General features: G+C 47.4%; 1 long non-coding RNA gene across 1 annotated transcript; it reads right to left on the bottom strand.

The window, feature by feature from the left end:
• Positions 1-2,092: 2,092 nt before the first annotated feature.
• LOC311590141 lies at positions 2,093-17,555 on the bottom strand. Its single transcript, XR_014776783.1, has 5 exons — positions 17,371-17,555; positions 16,666-16,780; positions 8,496-8,636; positions 3,727-5,953; positions 2,093-3,640 (listed from the first exon to the last, which is right to left on the bottom strand). It is a non-coding gene; the product is annotated as an uncharacterized lncRNA (long non-coding RNA).
• Positions 17,556-18,224: the final 669 nt, after the last annotated feature.

The raw sequence follows: 18,224 nt of genomic DNA, 5'->3' as shown, positions 1-18,224 counted from the left end.
GTGTGTTTGTGTGTGTGTGTTAGTGTGTTATTGTAGCTTATCACCATAGCTACTGTTAACTGGACATTAAACTGAGTTTATTGCAAACTGAACAACCTGGGAAACCCACACCTGATCCAAAGGCCATTTTCAATTTAGGAAACAGCTTTCTTTGTCACTGCCTACTCCGTTTCCCCTCTGTAGGATGCCCTCCTGACTCTGATCTGCAGGGCTGGTTTTATTTAATTAACACACTGCCAAAATCAATAGAACTAGGGGGTGCCAGTTTCCCCACCTCAGCTGACTGTTCTCGGTTCACCCGTGTGACTGTGTGCTGTTGGAGACTACCTGTTCTTATTTTTTTTTCTTTTTTTTTTTTTCCCCATTCTTATTATTGGACATTGTATTCTTGTTTGCAGTCACTTCTCAGTAGAATATCCACATACGGATTTTTTCCCCATGTATCCTTATCTATACCTCTCTCCAATTATTAGAGAAAACAAAACAAATGGCTTTAAAAAATTATACAGCTATCCTGGTAGAACACAGCGGGGGCAAAGGTCATGAAGACGATTCATGCAAGTCACAAAGATGTGGCATCTCAGACCAACTAGTTCAAGGTGACAGGGTACCTGAATTTGCACCCATCTCTAGCTTGCAGCAGCCCGGTCAAGTGGAAGTATCTGTGATTTTCAGTAACTTTACTGGTCAGGCCACAGTGGCATCTGCTCCTTAGAGTCACTGGTACATTCAGAACATTGGGGCGGAGCAGGTATAATCTCCACAAAGATATTCCGTAGCACACGGGATGGGGCCTGCCCCTGGGCGCCCAGACCACACAGCTGACCTTTCCTGCCTCCCTGTGGGAAAATTCCACAGTCGGAAAGATAAGATCAGGTTGTCAGGGCCTTGCAGGGGGCCTGGGAACAGGGTAGAGGAAGCCGAGGAAGCCTGTGGAGTTTCTGCTGAGAGGAGAGCCTCCTGGACTAGCACCCATCTGGAATGCCAGGGGCCAAAGGGTGTCTAGGAGAAACTTGAGCTCTTGCCCTGGGCTCAAGGACTATCTACCTCTCCCATCTCCCCCAGGACAAACCCAAGCAGCTAGGGATGGTTCTTGTCCACCTTCAGCGTGGCTTCAGTGTCCAGTTGCGGAACGACTCTAGGAGACTCTGAGTAGCCTGTGTGGGGAGGCGGGAAAGAGGCCTGTGTTCTCACACTGCCTGTCTCCTCACGGTTCTCACTTTTCTGTTAGGATCTATTGCCCTCTTAACTCTTCATCTCTGCAAAGTGGCCCTGACAGTGGACCTGCCCTCCCAGGGCAGTGGGGGAGAGCTGCTGGCTACAAGAGGCGGGTCAGGGAACATCTACCTTTGAGCTCAATTGCTCACTTGGTTCTAGCTCAGCTTTTCTTCACACAGAAGAGAAAAACCAACAAACACAACAACGAACGAGTCTGGCTGCTTTCGAGTGTCAGGCTTCTCCCCAAGTATGAGGCTCTGGGGCTTTATTTCTGACGCAGTCTTGAAGATGTTCCCCGTAGGCCCTTCCCAGCACCCTTGACAAAGGCCCAAGTCACATTTCAGTGAAAGGATGACACTGTTTCACAAGATGCCTGACCTCCAGCCCCCAAAGGCCACCCATACTGTTCTGTAGCTTTTCTAACTTACAAGCATAATTTGACATTCATGTTACTTAAAACAAATTCTTCTTTTTAAAGTTTTACTTATTTATTTATTTTTTAAATAAGTCATCAATTTCATGTTTATATGATTTTTTTTACAGTTTTTTAAATACATAAATACAATACACTACATACAGCAAGAAGAACCACAGAACAATCAGGAATTATATAACTGTTACATTCATAGTGTTTTGGTTATTATTTATTTTATATATATGAGTGTTCTATTTTCATGCACACCAGAAGGGGGAATCAGATTGTATTACAGATGCTTGCGAGCCACCATGTGGTTGCTGGGAATTGAACTCAGATCTCTGGAACAGCAGCCAGTGTGTTTAACCTTGGAACCATCTCTCCAGCCCAAAGCAAGTTCTTTTAAAATTTCAAACAACCTATAGGAAACATTTGGGCTTCCTGCCACCACCCCTGTCTCTGTCTCTGTCTCGTGTCACTATATCTCTGTCTGTCTGTCTGTCTGTCTGTCTGTTTCTCTCTCTTTCTCTCTCTTTCTCTCTCTCTCTCTCTCTCTCTCTCTCTCTCTCTCTCTCTCTCTCTCTCTCTGTGTTGTCTGTAAAAACAAAGGCCTTACATATTACATATGCTATGCAAAGGGTCTCTGGTCTTGAATTCAGACTGGTCAATGGTCAATTGGACCTAATTTGCTTAGGCTTTCTTGAAAGTTCTATATCTTAAACTATTTTGGTTTTTAAATAGGAAATTCTACTTTTTCTAAAACACCCCTTGTCTCGAATTGGAGCAATTGGCCATCCCACTTAAATTGCTGTGTCATATTCCGCCTGACTCTTATTAGTGATGCATTCATTAGGAACTGTGTCCATGACTTAACTTTCCTAATAAACCTAACACTAACAATATTATTATTACTAACCTTGGAACACCTGCCTTTCATGGCACTGAGACCAAGCGTTCTCTTTCATCTGAGTGCTCAAGTAGAACTGGGACCCTGAAAATGAGTAAGTGGGGTGACTCAGTCTTGGGAGTTCTTGCTGGTTCGGACACAAGCCCCCTAAGGTCTTTCTCCTCTAGATCAAAAACCTCATCACTACTCATGCTAATTCGTTGACCTTACTATGCTTCCTAAACAAGAGAACCCATAGCGCAGGTTCTGCCCAGCTTGGACAGTGTTCAAAATCTGCCTTAAAACCATATGGCTAAAACTTAAAAGTCTGTTGGCTGCCAAGGCTGTGAGGGTCAGGTCTGCGCCTTCCCACAAGTCTAATAAACTTTCTGGGGATTCTTCCCGAGATGCTGACAGCCGACATCTTTCCCCAATTTGAGTGAGGAGTTATCTGGAACTCACAGAGACAAGTATTATTTTGATGAGCAGTGAGCATTTGACATTCTAAGAACTTGCTACGTGCTGGGTACAGTGTTCAAGATGACATGCAGTTATTTCATTTAATCTGTTTGCTTTTTCTGTTTTTACAGGGCTGGAAATGGAACCTAAAGTCTCATGAGTACCAGGTAAGAACTCTACCATTGTGTACAACCCTAGGCTTCATTTAATCTCGACAATAAGCCTTGCTTCGGAAATGAGGGTACTGGAGTTTAGGAAAACACGATGACGCGTCACTTGCAGAAGGTGATGCAGCTATTTAGTGAAAAGGCAGGAGATTAAAAACCTTACTCCAGCTGGGCATGTAGCTCAGTGAGTAAGGAGAGGGCTCACCTAGCAAGCTCAAATCCCTGGGTTCAATCCCCAGTATGCCATAAACTAGCCTTGTGTGCAGGTCTGAGTTCAGTGTCCAGTACGTCAAGGAGTAGGACACAGCTCAGGGCTTGTCATATTCCACGCGTCCTTTTATTCTGTACTCCTGAGGCTTTGACGCTTTGGGGACTCATTGATGCTAAAGGGACCAAGTCCCAGACACAGGAAGTACTCTGTGTGCCTTCAGCCTTTCATACCTGAGCCACCAGTTCAAAGCCCCTGTAGGGAGCCCTTCTTCTGCTTTTGGGCCACTGCTCTTCTGCTCTTTTCACTCCAGAGCCATGGTCCTGGGCAGTTGGGTACAGCACATACCCAGAGCCACTAAAACGATTCCCACTTGCCCATCTTGCCCCATCTTAGTCCGGCAGGCTTGCTGGTTCCCTCAGAGGCCACAGTAAAGGCTCTTGTACTGTCTCTTACCATGCCATCTCTTTGCTGATCATTGCCCATTTTAGCTAGCGAAATCAAAGGGCCAGCATAAAGCCAGCTTTGCTCTGCTACTGTGGTAGCCATAGCCACCAACTTCTGTGGCACAGACAGGCTGAGTATCAGAGCTGAAGGTGGCAGCTGGTGGCTAGTGGCTGGTGGCTGGTGACAGTGTCCCCCCCCCATACCACACCAGCCATTTGAGTGGAGCTGGATTAGTTTCTGCCTAAGTCTGAAAGGGCCTAGTTTCTGCCTAAGTCTGAAAGGGCCTAAAATCACCTGTACACACTAGGCTACACACATGGGCATATGCATGTGAGTGCTCCGATGGGGCTCTCGTCAGTGCCCTCCCCATGGAATGATGGGAGATAATGCAAAAAACATCCTGGCCGACTTTCAGAGGGAGGGCCTGGGAGGAACTTCCAGCAGCTCACTAGGTCGCAAACGCCTTGCAGTTTCTTTTTGAAATTGTGGTCTTATTTTCCACACAGTTAAACTCACTCTTTGTGGCATGTTTCTAGGTATTTGTTTGTATGACCGCCAGTGCCATGAAAACCCAGAGCAGCTGTATAACTCCACCTATCCCATGCAGCCTTTCCTGATGCCAGCCTTGCCCCTGCAAACACTGGTCTATCCCTGTGATTTCGCCTTTGTGGGTTGCCCAGCAAGTGCACGGGTGCAGGTGACAGCCTGGTAAGACTGACCTTGTCCACTTAATGCCGTGCATCTGAGAGCCAGCCAAACTGTTATGTAGGTCAGGAGTGGTTCAGTGTTATTGCTCAGTGATGTCTGTTTATTGTTTACTGTCCCCCCTGGACTACTTTAGCACACAGATTCTCGCCGGTTGAAGGAGACCTGGATTGTTTTCAGTTTTACGTCTTTCTAAATAAAGCTGTGGCTGTCTTTGTGCAGAACTTGGAGTGACTATGTTCCATTTAAACACCTCAGTGCAATCAATGGGCCATCTATGAGCCACACACTGCTGTATGACAAAGTTCTGAACTGTTTTTCTGAAGTAGCTGTACTGTTGTGTCTTCCAAAGGAAAGAGCATTCCAGAAGTCCTACCTCCTCCCCGTACGTAGGACTGTCATTTGTCCTTCTTTAATTTTTCTTGCTAATGGTCCAGTAGAAGCCTGTGGATTTATTTATTAGGATTAGGTTATAGGGAATGGTGGCACATGTCTGTAATGCCAAAACTTGGAAGCCTGATGCAGGATGAGGGCCACAAGTTTGAGTCCTGCCTAGTCTATGTAGCAATCGCCTTTGTAGCAATCAAACTCCAGGATAATTAGGGATATGGAGTGAGTCCATGTCTCCTAAACAGCTAACAAACAGAAACAAAACATGAACAGAGGGGGAAAAAAAAAGACTAGAGCAATATAAGCTAAGGACGGTGGAACATATCTGTAACACTGGCACTCAAGAGGTGGAGGCAGGAGGATTACGAGTTTTAGGTCAACCTAGGCTACTTAGTGACACCTTATATCAAAGACAGGAAAAATAGAGTAAAATATCAGTTTTATAAGATTGTAGAATAGTGTTCCATTGGCCAATTGGGTTACATGTCACAGGTTTGATGTCTCAGAGTTCTCAAGGCTGGAAGTCAGAATCCAAGGAGTTGGCAGGCTTGTTTTTTCCTGAGGCCTCTTCTCTTGCCTTGAAAATGGCTGGCGTTCCCACGGGTGTGTCTGTGATTCTGCCATACACCCATGTGTCCAAGTTTCCTCTTTTTATAAGGATATCAGTTATGTGCGCTAAGAATCACCTTAAAGAACAGGAAGTTCATGAGCTCTTTTCCAAGTTTGTCAGCAAATGCAAATACCTTCCGACATCCGGGGGCTTCAGCACACAAATTTTAAGAGGACGGGGCACAATTCAGGCCACAACTAGCGAAGTGAATACATCCCGGACCGAGCATGCAGAACAGGAGCACCAGGGCAGCCTTTATGTGGGGGAGTTGGAGACCGTGTCCTAGTTCCTATGGCTTGGGGAAGGTGGTCTCCATCATCTTGGGTGATGCAGGAAGCTTCTTCTGCTGGGGGTGAGGAGGGGCACTGGCATCAGCTGACACCAGCTCTGGTCTCCGCCCCAGCATTTGACTTGAGGTCACCTCTTCTGGAAGCCATTCTTCTGCGATCTGTAACAGGAGAGAGAGAGAGAGAGAGAGAGAGAGAGAGAGAGAGAGAGAGAGAGAGAGAGAGAGAGAATTAATGACACTTGCTTCAGAGCCAGGCGACAGGGAGGGGTGCTCACATGCAGCCATTTCACCCAGCTGACACGTGTGAGGCCAGCCGCTTCCTGTGTTCACATTTGGATTCATTTTTTTTTTCTGCAGGAGTTGAGCTACGGAAGCTTCTGGCATTCTCCTTGCCTCCTGGGGTTACTGCTAAGGTCCAAGTGCTTTCTTAGTAAATGTCAGCAGTTGGATTTAAAGATCCTGGCTAAAATTGGCTACTACCATCTCGAGTGTGCAGAGAGATCTGTACGTGATCAGAGAACTTTTAAGCATTGTAGAGAGCAGACATCAGGACATCATTGGTGCATGTCCCAGATGCCCCATCACCCTGCCTCTTGCCCTCTGTTATGGGGGCCTCTGATGTGCACCCTTCAAGTTCATATGCTGGAATTCTACCCCTCGGTGTGTCCGTTTTAAGAAGAAGGACTTTCAGAAGATGGGCATCAGTGGGATGGATCTCCTCATCAGAGACAGGAAAGCTTGCTTTCTGTGTGAGGACACAGCAGAAAACCACCATCGTAAGGCAAGAGGTGAGTCCTCATCAGCACCAGGCCATGTCAGTCCTCTGGTTACAATCATTCTTGCTGCCAGGGGAACTAAGTACTTGTTATTAAACCACACAGTCCCGGGTAATTTGTTACAGTGTCCTGAATGTTCCCTGTCTCCAGGAATTACATAGCATCTCTAGTAAAGATAAACAAGGCCCATCTCTGTCCTAAAGCAGGTTCACATGGACCAGAGGAAGCAAGACAGATAGAGGAATAAGCGAAGGGCAAGATCAAGTTGGGGGTGTGTGTCTTCCCTTCCCAAACAAAGTCAGGCAGCAAGATACCTTGGAGAAAAGCCTTTTAGCCTTAGGACCATGTGGCAGTGCTGGGTGCACACACACACACACACACACACACACACACACACACACACAGAGAGAGAGAGAGAGAGAGAGAGAGAGAGAGAGAGAGAGGGAGGGAGGGAGAGAAAGAGAGAGAGAGAGAGAGAGAGAGAGAGAGAGAGGGAGGGAGGAGAGAGAGAGAGAGAGAGAGAGAGAGAGAGAGAGAGAGAGAGAGAGAGAGAGAGAATTACACGCCATGCAGGCTGGATGAATAAAGAGTAGGGCAAAGAGGAGTGTGGGTGGAGTCGTGGTGTGCGGGCAGCTCTGCCTGGTCCCCTGCAGCAGGAGAGGAAGCAGCAAGGGAAATCTAAGAGGATGCTGAGGCCGGGCTGCCAGGAAAAGACTCCTGCTTCTTCGGCAGTGGGAGGCCAGAAACCTGCTTCGGAGGGGTGGCTGGCCAAACCCCAAAGCATGTGGGGGCCCCTTCCTCCATTCTCAAAGCCAGCAGCTTCACTTGTCACGTGTTCTGCAGACCACCAATGGGAAAGGCTCTCTGATTTTAGTGGCACATGAGATTCAGTTGGCCAAGCCCGGACAATCCTTCCTATCTCACCTCCACGCTGGTCCCGTGTCTTCTACCTTTGGCTAGTTGTTGAGACAATGGATGCCCTGCTGACAAGGACGTAGCCTTCTCCGGCAGTATCTCTTACTCTGGCCTTATTTTTCCTCCATGTGTCTGTTCACCCCCCTCCCTGCCCCTCCTTACCCCATGCAGTTCAATAAACCTCCTGATTCTAGCTGTCCTAGACTTAGGCTGGGCAGCATAGACTCACAGACAGAGCAGATCGGAACTTGCTGACCAATCAGATGCATTGAGTTAAGGACCAAAACTGCATAGGCAAAATGAGAGGATACCTCCCAACCTCATCTAGAAGACAGAAAAGCAGTCAGGAGGGGCTTCCTGAAGGAAGTGATACCTGAACAGACTGGGAATTCAGCCAAAGCAGAGGAGGCTGAGGGTGTGGTAGGCTGAGGGACTGTGCTTCCTTCCCCTTTATTACCCATCAGAGTCTGTATAGAGGGCTTGTCTGTGTGCTCGGGATGCTCTCAGCTTCCTTCCACACATCTCCCAGTGTGGTGGTAGGAGGTACAGGATTTACCATCAAACGCGGCTTCAGCCTCAGCCCTGAAGCCAGGAATAAGCCTGGCTATGCTGCTCGCTAGCACTGCTCCAAGGGGAGTTCTCAGCTGCCTCCTAGGCTGCTGAGGGTCTTCCTTAAACCGAATAGGCTCGGAGCCAGAGAGAGTCCCCAGGAGTCACTGCAGCAGGTACCACTGAGACCTGGAGTGCCGTGAGATGGCTGTGCATGGCAGATCTGGTTCCCAGGCATATCTCCAGCCTGGTCCGAGCACTGTTCTTCTCAGTCAGAAGGACCCCCAGGCAAGTCCCGTACCCTTCCAGAGCCTCTAATTTCCCAACTGTAAAGCTGGGGAAATAATAGCGTTCGCTCCCCAGGGCTGGGGAGAGAATGATGTGTTCGCCCTCGGCCCAGTGTCTGCTTTGTGTCAAGCCACAGTGAATGTACTTCAAAGAGACTGTGTGAAGCCACTTACCAAGTGACAGCAGTGAAGAGTTCCACGATGAGCCGTTCTCCGAATCAAGACAAGGGCTGTCCTGACCACTTGGTTTGGGGCCCACAGGAAGGCAGGAGATATGAAACAAACCAGAGGAAGTTGGCTGGACCTTCAGGACAACTGAGCAGTGCAAATGGGGTTTTTAAAAGAGGGTTCGAAAGAGGGAGATAATAAACACCTTGGTCCAGTCCTGGAGCAACACACACACACACACACACACACACACACACACACACACATAGAGAGAGAGAGACAGAGACAGAGACAGAGACAGAGACAGAGACAGAGAGAGACAGAGAGACAGAGAGACAGAGGGAGAGAGAGAGAGAGGAGCAGGGAAGCACCTGTCTGTAAGCTTCCTTTGGATAGCGATCGCCGATTCTCAGCCCAAAAGTAGTGAAGAGCAAAAGGGTGCTGGAAGAGGTCAGAGGGCATCTTCATATCAGGATAAGGTCAGCAGTCAAGTTGGTCAGGGATCACTTCAGAATGACTCTCAGAAGCCAGCTCTCTATTGGGTCTTGGATCAGTGTTGATTCATCTCCATCTTCTAAGCACCAGCTGTGTCCCCAACTGTGGCTCAGCCCAGGGTCTGGGGGACTTAGGGAGGCAGTTCTGGTTTTATCATGTGGTAGGGAGACAAAGGCACGTGCACTTTATTTTAGGATAAGACGAGTACCAAAGGAGAGTGTTGGCCACACCCTCTGGACTCCAGGGGACCAGGAGACCCTACAAGCGATAACAAAGTATGGCTGTCATTGGGTAACTGCTGTGGGCAGCAGCCTCTGCTTGTGAGGTCCTCCTGCTTTCAGGGGCTGCTCTGATTTCCTTTTAGTAACTTTTGTAATGAATGGAGCCGGGTCTTCTTGACTCGATCCAGAGGGATAAAAGGGGACATAGGAGCCCCCGGAGCTGGCGGAGCAAAGCTGGGGCTCCTGGGAGTCATAGGAGATCTTGGACACTGCTCAGGTAGGAGGCACTCTTGTCCGTGTAAACTTCCCTCACTGCCACTGGCATCCATGTAGACCCTAGCCACGCCCAGAACTGTCCAAGAATGATGCCAAACCAGAGACAGGGGGCAAAGGGAAGTGGGAACACAGACCAGGGACAGTTAGCAGCACTGCCGACAGAGCCCAGGCATCTACTCGGGGAAGAACACGCAGCCTGAGGCTGGCCCCTTTCTGGAATTTGTAACGTGACTCCTCTGTGTGAGGTACAGCCATGGAGTCACACATCACTGCTTAGGCTCCCAAGCCACCTCCCAGCCTTGCCACCGTTTCTTTTTTTTTTAACTGAGTTGACTGAAGTCTTGCCTCACACCGAACAAAATGCCAGGGACCTGGGTCTTAAACAAGCTCCCCTTGTCCTTCTCTGGTCACTTGAGCATCCACTGCAGGCTTTCTGGCATGTTCTGGGCTCTCCTGCAGGCCCTGGCTTGGGATCCTCCTTCTGCCTCCCACTTCCTGTCTCTCCAACTGTCCCAAGGAAAATGCAAACCTTCTGTGCTCGGCACAGGCATGTCCATCAAAGTGCAGCTCTCAGCCTGAAACATCATCTTTGTGGGTGGTTTCAGAGCCTGGCTGCCAGAGCTGAGGCAGTCAATGGGACTGTTGACTGACTTTCTTCCGCTTGGGAGAGAGGAGCAGCCTGTGCCTGGGATCCTGTTCCTATTCTGGACAAGGGATCGGGGAGGACAGAGCCCTTGCTCCCTGCCTGTGTTTGTGTGGGGCCTTGAACATATCTTCCAGTTCACTGACTTCCTAACCAAGAGCCCGAGATGCGGGATTTGTCTTCGTCGGTTTCCAGATTAGCAAACAGAGGCTCCGAGAAGTCACGTGATTTCCCCAACTCTGCTCTCCCATCTGGCACAGTCAGGGCTGAATTCCCAGTTTGACCCTAACACCCTTTTCTCTGACAGGTATTTGGGCACGGTGCCCCCACACAACCCATGGGGAGGTCTCCATCAATGACACAGGTACTGAAGTCACCAGGACACATAATCTAATACAGGGACAAAATATTTAAAACCAAGCTTTCAAAATATCTCATACTTGGCCTAGAGAATTTCCTCGTTGGATGCCACCTGCAGGGGTTAGTGCGAGCTTTGAGCCTCCTTGTGCCCCAGGGAGAACTTGTTTCCTCGACACGGGGTCGGTTCCACCCTCAGCTGCAGGTGGCACTGGCACTTGGTGGTTCTCTGTGCTCAGCTTCTTCCTGTTCGTTCATGCCAGCATTGTTGATGCGCGTGCTCCCTCTCCTAGTCTCACTGCTGGGCGCACGTGTTTCTGGAACCCTCTTGTGCCATTCCTTCTTCTTGCTCTAGATCGTTGGTACCTGGCACTGCCACCAAGGGGGCATCTCAGAGTCCAGGAATGCCGAGCACAGGCGTCTGCCTCGGGAGTGTGTTTGCTATGCCATCGGTGGAGATCTGTCCTGATTCCATAAACTGTCTCTGCTTTTTAGCCTTTTGTGGAAAAAAAATAGGTCATGAATCTGAAGGAGAAGTGGGGAGGGGATTATGGGAGTTTTTAGAGAGAATAAAGGCATGGGAGAAATGTAATTAAAGTATAATCTGAAAAGTTTAAAAAATATGTTTTATATCTATTGACTTTCTCAGTTTCAGGGATCGAAATCCTAGCAGGCCCTTGGGTGACACAGGTGCTGGTGGTCTGGGCACTGCACCTTGGGAAGCTGTGACTGGCACCGAGGCAGAACAGATTAAAGCTCTGCAAATAGCCTAAGCCTTGCTTTGAAGAGAAGAGGCAGAAAAGCCACTAGACTATGCAGGAATTGGCTGAGATACAGCGCGAAGAGGAGCTGGCGATGGAAGGAACTTCGGATGGAAGTTGGCAATTATATCTACCTCAGCACCTGCAGCCCCGCAACAGCCTTGCCTCATAAATCCCATTCACAAGGGAAGGAAACAGGGGCTCAAGGGAGAAAGAATCATGGTTTCCTAGGAAGACCCAGAGTCTGAAATTAGACCCATCTATACTTTGCTGGACCCACATCCGAGCAGAGGCTGGGCATGGAGTCGGTGTTCAGAGCACTTTGTCGGAGAGAGGAAGGATAAATGAGAGAACAGAGCCACTTTGAGAGCCCTGGAAACCAGGCCAAGAGATTCTCTCTATGACCTCACGCTCCAACCTCTCCTCCTACCCTTGTCTTATCTGAAAGGTGACCCCCATTACACTTGCCTGGTTGATAAAGCCAGGCAGCTCTCCTGCACCTGCTACCCAAACCTGAGATCCAAATAGGAAGCTGGCCTTAGATAAGGCCGAGGAGGGCAAAGCCAGGAACCAGGGGGTGGGAGCTGGCCATTGGCTTGATGCCACAAGTGTCCACTGAGCCTCTCCTAAGGGCAGAGCTCTGTGCCAGGCTCCTTACCGGTGAGGCAGGAAGCCACACAGCGCCTGCCCTCCTACAGCTTATAGGAAAGAAATAATTACAAACAGGATGTGGCTCAGGCAAAAAAGGAGAGGCAGGTGGTCACTGTTCCCTGACAGGCTCTAAGAGTTAGGACTGAGAGATGAAAAGAAAGGAACCATCAGTTAGTGACGCCAGGGGAAGGGCCTGACCCTTCACACTACAATTGCTGAAGAGTGAGAGATTCTTAAAGTTTGGCTCCCACACCCCAGACCTGCACCTCCTCCCCCTCCTCACATCCTGACCCCAGCCAGGGTCAGTGGCTCTTCTTCACAAGGTTAGGATCAACTTCCTGTTTGTTTCTTCCGGCTTTACCATAGCTTGATCTCCTGGAGCCCAGGCCCTGCAATTTTCAGTCAGACCTCCCTCTCTTCTCTACTCCCGTCCCTCATTCCCTCAGCTAGGTTCCTGTGAGCTTGGTTCTTAGAAGCCTTCTTGTAGCCTGGTATTTGCAAGAATTTTGTAAGCTGAGCAAACAAAGCCGTGATAAAAAAAAAAATGAAGCTACAAGTACAATGGGACAAATCATGCAGTGTCCTAATAAAGATAAAGATAAGTGATACTCAAACCCTGCAACATTCTAACTCTTTTACATTTCATGTTATTTATTTTATCAGGGATATTTACATATGTTATGCCCTGTAATGGGAATATTACACACTATGACATTTTGCATCTCTTCAATTCTATGCTCATGCGTATCACCTGAGTCCATTTTGTGTTACAACAAAATCTCTGAGGCTCAGTATTTTATTTTTAAAAGAGGAGCTCTACTTAGCTCACAATTACTTTTGGAAATAGAAAAACTTGTTGCTAGCATCTGCTCGGCTCTGGTGAGGCTATTCCACCTCTGTCACAACATGGAGGGCAGCATTGTATATGAATACACGTGAAATGGAGAGATCACGTGGCCAGCTAGGGGGCAAAGAGAGATTCAGGGATCAGGTTTACTCTGTATAACAACCTGCACTCACGGGATCTAGATCAGTGTCATTTTTTCCCAAGATATATATTATTTTTATTAATTTGTTCTTGTTACATCTCAATGGTTATCCCATCCCTTGTATCCTCCCATTCTTCCCTCCCTCCCATTTCCCCCTTATTCCCCTCCCCTATGACTGTTCCTGAGGGGGATTTCCTCCCCCTGTATATGCTCATAGGGTATCAAGTCTCTTCTTGGTAACCTGCTGTCCTTCCTCTGAGTGCCACCAGGTCTCCCTCTCCAGGGAAAATGGTCAAATATGAGGCACCAGAGTACGTGAGAAAGTCATATCCAACTCTCCACTCTACTGTGGAGAATGGTCTGACCATTGGCTAGATCTGGGTAGGGGTTTCAAGTTTAGAGCCTGTATTGTCCTTGGCTGGTGCCTTCATTTTTATACGATCTAGACGACAAAAACAAGACAAGGGAGAATAGGTTTATTTTGGCTTACAGTCTGGGAGGCACAGTCTACATGACAGAAAAAGCATGGCAGGTGGTTTATCCATGGCAGGAAAAGCTTGTAGTGATAACCTCTCGCATGGTACCAACTAGGAAGCAAAGAGATATTGGGCCAGAACTGGATGTAGATATAATCTTCAAAGTTCTTTCCCTAATGGCCATGTTCACCAAGATAGTCCCTAGGTCCGAAAGTTTCAACAACCTCCCAAAACAGTGCCAGGACCTTATGACCAAGTATTTAACACATGAGCTTGGGGGGGGGCATTTACGTATCTGTGATAACTAATTTTACCAAGTAATACAAGGTAGAATCATTTAATTAAGTTAATTGATCTGGGGAGATCCAGTCCGCTGTGGGTGGAACCATTCCCTAGGCAGAGGGCTCTGAATTGTATTGAAATTGGAAAGCTGATCTGAGCACAGGTAAGCAAGCAGGACAGGTGCACCCATTTCTCTCTCTGCTCTTGACTGTTGCTGTGGCTCTGATGTGAGAAGCCGTTCAAAGTTCCTGCCTTGATTACCCAACAATAGTAGGCTGTAGTCATAAGCTGAAATAAACCTTTAACCCCTTAAGTTGCCTTTTGACCGTTTATCACAGAAACAGAAATGAAATTTGTCAACATCCAGATCATAACACAGAGCTACATGACTCCCTTCCAAGCATAGTGACCTCTATAAACTTTCCCTAGGCTGCATCTCCTAAAGGTCCTGCATCTTTAGCGCCCTAATGCTGGTGACTACATTGCTACCAATGCAGAACTTTGTAAGGCACCTTCAAATAGTAACGTAACTTTAAAAATTGGTCTCATAGATACATTTGCATCAAGGAACCAGGGTAAGTGCATGCTTTGTTTAGCTTACTGCTTCAGTAAAGTGATGGAGAGAATCTAGCAAAACAGCTCAGCTTAAGGGTATCACGTATCATAGTGTATCATAGTTGTATGGCGAACGGATCAGACAGCTGAGGGAATTGTCTTTCAGGGTTAGAAACGCTTAGCAGAAAACTTCCTGTAGACAAATGAGTAGGTTCCGGATAGACACCCTTGTCTGGTGAAAAGCCAACCAACCAATCTTCCTATTTGTTGAGATTAAGCATAGTTGCTCATAATGTGACTCCCTCCTCCCAGCAGGAAAACAGTCAAGCGTTCAGTCGTGGCCTGCTTTTGTGGCACAATGCAGGCTCTTTGATGGTGGGTTTTGGAAGGGGTATGAAGTACTATACCATAGGATGACTGTTTAATTTTTGGTGGTTGTGTGTTGTGGTCCTTTATATTGTCTCAGTCATAATAAACTTAGGATCACATTTGTGGATTTTGTTTTTGAGGAGAGTTCTGCCTTTGACCCCTGTGCTATAGTTGTCTCTTCAGGGTACAAGGTTTTATTTTTGAAAGTAAGGCATCTCTATCCTCCGCCAGAGGATAGAACCAGAGAGCAGGGTGGGGTGCTAATACCTCCTAGAGTAATATGGCTCTGAGGGACATTAGCCTAGAGTTCTACAGTTCTGGCACTGTGACCCAGACACAGGCTTCCGAGCCCACCAGCCCTCTGCAGACTCCCTGCTGGGAAAGCACAAAGGGCTCATCCCTCTCCTGCAGTGTTTGCTTTAAGGCCTATAGTATTTCTTCTACAGGATTTTAGGGGGTTCTAGAAAAGACAAAGAGAACTCAATGTGGTCAGGCCGCAGGATATCATAGAGCAGTGGTTCTCAACCTTCCTACCGCTGCGACCCTTGAATATACTTCCTCACGTTGTGGTGACCTCCAACCATAGTTATTTTTGCTGCTACTTCATAACTGTGACTTTGCTACTGTTATGAATTGGAATGTAAATATCTGTGTTTTCTGACGGTCTTGGGCATTCAATCTGTGAGAAAGGCCATTCAACCCCCAAGGGAGGCATGAGGAAGCTATGCTTCCACTTAAGGTGCCATGGGCTTCCCCAAGTTGGAGGATAAAATACTCAAGCAAGTCTCTCTAGAAATCACCAGAAGCATGGCTAAGTCTTCTGTGAGTAAAGAGTCCCCAGCAGACTCACTGGCTTTCAGTTCAGTGACTTTGGGAGCAGGGGCAGGTCTGAGTTCTAATAGCTGCTGGGCATCTGGGACTCCCAGGCATTCGGTGAAATGACACCTACTCCTCCCAGAAACCAAAGAGTTGACTCCTGGACTCATAGTGGTATGCAGGTGATGATCATAGGGCTCAGAGAACTCTGCATTTTGCTGGAGTCCTTCAGCAATAAGTGAAGACACGGGGTTCAAACCTGTTCACTCTCCCAGCCCTGCTGCCTTGCTGAGCAGATGGGCAAACCATTTTAGGTGTCATACCTCTTCAGTATGGAATTTCTCTAGGTATTAGGCACAGAAATCGCCCCTTTAGGTATCAGAAAACACAATGAAAAGTTAGGAAGTCCGAATGAGGGCCTTTTAGGATGGTTCAGCAGCTAAGAGCACTCGCTGCATAATCATGAAGACCAGAGTTTGCATCCCAGTATCCAATCAACAAGTTGGGTGTCCCACACACACCTATAGCCCTAGTCCTGAGGCAGGCAGAGGCAGGAGAGACACTGAGTTTGTTGGCTTTAGCCAAACTAAGGAAATGCAAGCTTCAAACTCAGAGAGAGATTCTGCCTCAGAGGAATAGGAGTGTTTTAATAAAGGAGGGTACTTCATGCCCTCTTCTGGCCTCCATGTGCACACATAAGCACGCATGCATTCCTTCATAAAAGTGCGCATATACTCATATAGACTGATACACACACAACAAACAACCCTACAAGAAGCCTAATATATAGATATGCCTGCCCTGCAGAGCCTGTGCCATCAGCACCATTTAATCCTGCATGCAGTGACTTTGCTAGAGCACCCAGAGGAGAGCCTGTGGACATACCCACACAGTATGTCCACTAAACACTATGGCTTGTTATGTTATTATTTTCTGACCTTAACTAGAAGTACAATGAGCATCCACCTTCTAAGACCTCCATTTGCCATATAAGCATCACCACCCATCTTGATTTTCCACAGCATAGTAGGGAAGAATCCAGGTGTCCATGGACCACTTTGGGAATCACTGGAGACAGGAAATAGTCTCAGTTCTAAGCAGCTAATTTCTCTATTCATAACATCAGGAAACCCATGGTTTTCCAGTACTCACTGGGGTGGTATAGAGATGTTTGCTTAAATAACACCTTACTAACCTAAGATATAAAACAGCCCTTGCTATGAATGGCTTCAGTTGGGCTTGGTTTAAGGCTTGCATTTAAAGCTCAGGGTGGTTTAAGGCTTACCTCATACTTAGGGTCCTGCCAAGCCTGCTGTGAGAGCCCCAGCTTATATTCCACCCAGTGTGGATCCTGAAGACTGGTGGATCATTTATTCGTCGAAGGTGACTCTCCATAGTGTCTAGGACACACAAGATGCCTTGGCTTAGAGACTGTGTCCTATTTAGAACCCGCCTCCGTGGTGCAGATGCAATCATTTCACAGGGATGGCAGTTTACTGGGGAGCTCTCCTGAACCCTAAGATATTGCCGATATTGCTTTCCACGGATCAAACAAGGCAGATCAAAGTGAAAAAATTTTCAGAGTCCTCTCACAGGAAGAAATTCCTGCAGGCAAAGCTTTGAGGTTTTCACAGTCCTGAAAATGAGCCTTGACTTTCTTCTGGCAACAACAACAAAAATTCCTTTTATTTGTGCCAAGCCAGAATATATTTCTTCTCTGAAACTATTTTATAGATTCCGTGTCATTTTCTACTTTCTGTTTCATCCTTGAAGTAATTACCTGCATTTAAGTAAATGTAGGCCCAGCGAACAGGAGGCATGCTTAGGCAGATAAGCCCTGCAAGGCAGCCCCGGGGGGATGACGGCAGAGCTGTGTCCAAAGCTCTTCTAAATTTCTGGATCACGTGGTTAAATTGCAGAGCAATGTTGTATTCAAGGATCCAGAGTCAGGCAGCCAAAAGCACAATTCAAAAAGAACCTCAAAGCTTACCTAGGCATCTCGAAACCGTGGCAAGCATTCAAATGGCAGAGTCTGCAGCAGCTGTATCTTCCTCTTGCGCATACTGCTGGGTCTCTTAGCATCTCTGCACACTCTCCTAAGTCCTTCTCCTGGCACTCGGGTGGCAAACACAGGATTCTCTTCTGTGGGGCAAAGTATGGGCATGGAGAGGAAGGTCTGGCTCCTTCCTCTTCTTAGGAATGTTGGCTTATGACCTGCTGTGTTCTAAATTTATGTCCCTGTGGTGTCAACTTGTGCACACTATCAGTAAATGATCCAACTTAAGATATGAGGTCAGCCTGAATCCAGCTAGCTCAGTGCAGTGACACATAGTCCTGTTACAGATTTCCAAGGACCCAAACAGCAAAATAAATGCATTAATAACAATGATGATGATAATGATGACAAAATAAGTAAGTAAATAAATAAATAAATAATCGAATCCCAATAACAATAAGAGAACTACCATGCCCAGTCTTTCCATAAGCTATTGGGAGACCTGTGCTCTCTTCTATTTGCACAGGGTCAAGCCATTATAACTAAGGTTAAATAAAATAGAGGAAGTTGTTAGTGGGAATGGAACAAGAGACTTCTGGTTTCAGTGTAATCTGTAAAGATCTTACAGGAAACCTCTGTCCTAATGAGTAGACAGTCACAGCATTCCGTAGGTCCACCAGAAGATGAGGACAGTGCTGTCCCCTAACTTGAGAAGTAGACAGTAGGTGGATCTGGAGACTAACAATGTACTGGAACAGAAATCCCCAAGCAGTTGCCTCTGTGGGAACAATGTAAAAGTATGAAAGCCTTGCTGCAGTGGCGAGAGTTGAGAGAATCCCGGCAACCTG

Source organism: Acomys minous, assembly GCF_964271855.1.
Source record: "Acomys minous genome assembly, chromosome: 2".
In the NCBI taxonomy this organism is placed as follows: Eukaryota; Metazoa; Chordata; class Mammalia; order Rodentia; family Muridae; genus Acomys; species Acomys minous.
Note: the sequence above shows the minus strand (reverse complement) of the source record. Positions and strands in the feature narration are given on the sequence as shown.